Raw genomic sequence first — 4,417 nt, forward strand, 5'->3', positions numbered from 1 at the left:
ATTTTTATACCCGGATTTCCCAGTATAAAATAATACAAAATCCTCTATTAGGCAGCTGGTGGGCCTGCCAAACCTTTAAATCGATTTATCTCCGTTAATATGGCTCTAATCGCAAAAAGGGGGGTGTTCAGATGCTCGAAATTTTTATACCCGGATTTCCCAGTATAAAATAATACAAAATCCTCATTAGGCAGCTGGTGGGCCTGCCAAACCTTTAAATCGATTTATCTCCGTTAATATGGCTCTAATCGCAAAAAGATGGGTGTTCAGATGCTCGAAATTTCCATACCCGGATTTCCCAGTATAAAATAATACAAAATCCTCTATTAGGCAGCTGGTGGGCCTGCCAAACCTTTAAATCGATTTATCTCCGTTAATATGGCTCTAATCGCAAAAAGAGGGGTGTTCAGATGCTCGAAATTTCCATACCCGGATTTCCCAGTATAAAATAATACAAAATCCTCTATTAGGCAGCTGGTGGGCCTGCCAAACCTTTAAATCGATTTATCTCCGTTAATATGGCTCTAATCGCAAAAAGAGGGGTGTTCAGATGCTCGAAATTTTTATACCCGGATTTCCCAGTATAAAATAATACAAAATCCTCTATTAGGCAGCTGGTGGGCCTGCCAAACCTTTAAATCGATTTATCTCCGTTAATATGGCTCTAATCGCAAAAAGGGGGGTGTTCAGATGCTCGAAATTTTTATACCCGGATTTCCCAGTATAAAATAATACAAAATCCTCATTAGGCAGCTGGTGGGCCTGCCAAACCTTTAAATCGATTTATCTCCGTTAATATGGCTCTAATCGCAAAAAGAGGGGTGTTCAGATGCTCGAAATTTTTATACCCGGATTTCCCAGTATAAAATAATACAAAATCCTCTATTAGGCAGCTGGTGGGCCTGCCAAACCTTTAAATCGATTTATCTCCGTTAATATGGCTCTAATCGCAAAAAGGGGGGTGTTCAGATGCTCGAAATTTTTATACCCGGATTTCCCAGTATAAAATAATACAAAATCCTCTATTAGGCAGCTGGTGGGCCTGCCAAACCTTTAAATCGATTTATCTCCGTTAATATGGCTCTAATCGAAAAAAGGGGGGTGTTCAGATGCTCGAAATTTCTATACCCGGATTTCCCAGTATAAAATAATACAAAATCCTCTATTAGGCAGCTGGTGGGCCTGCCAAACCTTTAAATCGATTTATCTCCGTTAATATGGCTCTAATCGCAAAAAGAGGGGTGTTCAGATGCTCGAAATTTTTATACCCGGATTTCCCAGTATAAAATAATACAAAATCCTCTATTAGGCAGCTGGTGGGCCTGCCAAACCTTTAAATCGATTTATCTCCGTTAATATGGCTCTAATCGCAAAAAGAGGGGTGTTCAGATGCTCGAAATTTCCATACCCGGATTTCCCAGTATAAAATAATACAAAATCCTCTATTAGGCAGCTGGTGGGCCTGCCAAACCTTTAAATCGATTTATCTCCGTTAATATGGCTCTAATCGCAAAAAGAGGGGTGTTCAGATGCTCGAAATTTTTATACCCGGATTTCCCAGTATAAAATAATACAAAATCCTCTATTAGGCAGCTGGTGGGCCTGCCAAACCTTTAAATCGATTTATCTCCGTTAATATGGCTCTAATCGCAAAAAGGGGGGTGTTCAGATGCTCGAAATTTTTATACCCGGATTTCCCAGTATAAAATAATACAAAATCCTCATTAGGCAGCTGGTGGGCCTGCCAAACCTTTAAATCGATTTATCTCCGTTAATATGGCTCTAATCGCAAAAAGAGGGGTGTTCAGATGCTCGAAATTTTTATACCCGGATTTCCCAGTATAAAATAATACAAAATCCTCTATTAGGCAGCTGGTGGGCCTGCCAAACCTTTAAATCGATTTATCTCCGTTAATATGGCTCTAATCGCAAAAAGGGGGGTGTTCAGATGCTCGAAATTTTTATACCCGGATTTCCCAGTATAAAATAATACAAAATCCTCTATTAGGCAGCTGGTGGGCCTGCCAAACCTTTAAATCGATTTATCTCCGTTAATATGGCTCTAATCGCAAAAAGGGGGGTGTTCAGATGCTCGAAATTTTTATACCCGGATTTCCCAGTATAAAATAATACAAAATCCTCTATTAGGCAGCTGGTGGGCCTGCCAAACCTTTAAATCGATTTATCTCCGTTAATATGGCTCTAATCGCAAAAAGAGGGGTGTTCAGATGCTCGAAATTTTTATACCCGGATTTCCCAGTATAAAATAATACAAAATCCTCTATTAGGCAGCTGGTGGGCCTGCCAAACCTTTAAATCGATTTATCTCCGTTAATATGGCTCTAATCGCAAAAAGAGGGGTGTTCAGATGCTCGAAATTTCCATACCCGGATTTCCCAGTATAAAATAATACAAAATCCTCTATTAGGCAGCTGGTGGGCCTGCCAAACCTTTAAATCGATTTATCTCCGTTAATATGGCTCTAATCGCAAAAAGGGGGGTGTTCAGATGCTCGAAATTTTTATACCCGGATTTCCCAGTATAAAATAATACAAAATCCTCATTAGGCAGCTGGTGGGCCTGCCAAACCTTTAAATCGATTTATCTCCGTTAATATGGCTCTAATCGCAAAAAGAGGGGTGTTCAGATGCTCGAAATTTTTATACCCGGATTTCCCAGTATAAAATAATACAAAATCCTCTATTAGGCAGCTGGTGGGCCTGCCAAACCTTTAAATCGATTTATCTCCGTTAATATGGCTCTAATCGCAAAAAGGGGGGTGTTCAGATGCTCGAAATTTTTATACCCGGATTTCCCAGTATAAAATAATACAAAATCCTCTATTAGGCAGCTGGTGGGCCTGCCAAACCTTTAAATCGATTTATCTCCGTTAATATGGCTCTAATCGCAAAAAAGGGGGTGTTCAGATGCTCGAAATTTTTATACCCGGATTTCCCAGTATAAAATAATACAAAATCCTCTATTAGGCAGCTGGTGGGCCTGCCAAACCTTTAAATCGATTTATCTCCGTTAATATGGCTCTAATCGCAAAAAGAGGGGTGTTCAGATGCTCGAAATTTTCTATACCCGGATTTCCCAGTATAAAATAATACAAAATCCTCTATTAGGCAGCTGGTGGGCCTGCCAAACCTTTAAATCGATTTATCTCCGTTAATATGGCTCTAATCGCAAAAAGAGGGGTGTTCAGATGCTCGAAATTTCCATACCCGGATTTCCCAGTATAAAATAATACAAAATCCTCTATTAGGCAGCTGGTGGGCCTGCCAAACCTTTAAATCGATTTATCTCCGTTAATATGGCTCTAATCGCAAAAAGGGGGGTGTTCAGATGCTCGAAATTTTTATACCCGGATTTCCCAGTATAAAATAATACAAAATCCTCATTAGGCAGCTGGTGGGCCTGCCAAACCTTTAAATCGATTTATCTCCGTTAATATGGCTCTAATCGCAAAAAGAGGGGTGTTCAGATGCTCGAAATTTTTATACCCGGATTTCCCAGTATAAAATAATACAAAATCCTCTATTAGGCAGCTGGTGGGCCTGCCAAACCTTTAAATCGATTTATCTCCGTTAATATGGCTCTAATCGCAAAAAGAGGGGTGTTCAGATGCTCGAAATTTTTATACCCGGATTTCCCAGTATAAAATAATACAAAATCCTCATTAGGCAGCTGGTGGGCCTGCCAAACCTTTAAATCGATTTATCTCCGTTAATATGGCTCTAATCGCAAAAAGAGGGGTGTTCAGATGCTCGAAATTTTTATACCCGGATTTCCCAGTATAAAATAATACAAAATCCTCTATTAGGCAGCTGGTGGGCCTGCCAAACCTTTAAATCGATTTATCTCCGTTAATATGGCTCTAATCGCAAAAAGAGGGGTGTTCAGATGCTCGAAATTTTCATACCCGGATTTCCCAGTATAAAATAATACAAAATCCTCTATTAGGCAGCTGGTGGGCCTGCCAAACCTTTAAATCGATTTATCTCCGTTAATATGGCTCTAATCGCAAAAAGAGGGGTGTTCAGATGCTCGAAATTTTTATACCCGGATTTCCCAGTATAAAATAATACAAAATCCTCTATTAGGCAGCTGGTGGGCCTGCCAAACCTTTAAATCGATTTATCTCCGTTAATATGGCTCTAATCGCAAAAAGGGGGGTGTTCAGATGCTCGAAATTTTTATACCCGGATTTCCCAGTATAAAATAATACAAAATCCTCATTAGGCAGCTGGTGGGCCTGCCAAACCTTTAAATCGATTTATCTCCGTTAATATGGCTCTAATCGCAAAAAGAGGGGTGTTCAGATGCTCGAAATTTTTATACCCGGATTTCCCAGTATAAAATAATACAAAATCCTCTATTAGGCAGCTGGTGGGCCTGCCAAACCTTTAAATCG

The sequence above is a fragment of the Ochlerotatus camptorhynchus genome, unplaced genomic scaffold, assembly GCF_037179485.1.
Source record: "Ochlerotatus camptorhynchus isolate MF236.1 unplaced genomic scaffold, CSIRO-AGI_Acam_v1.1 ptg000268l, whole genome shotgun sequence".
NCBI classification, from domain to species: Eukaryota; Metazoa; Arthropoda; class Insecta; order Diptera; family Culicidae; genus Ochlerotatus; species Ochlerotatus camptorhynchus.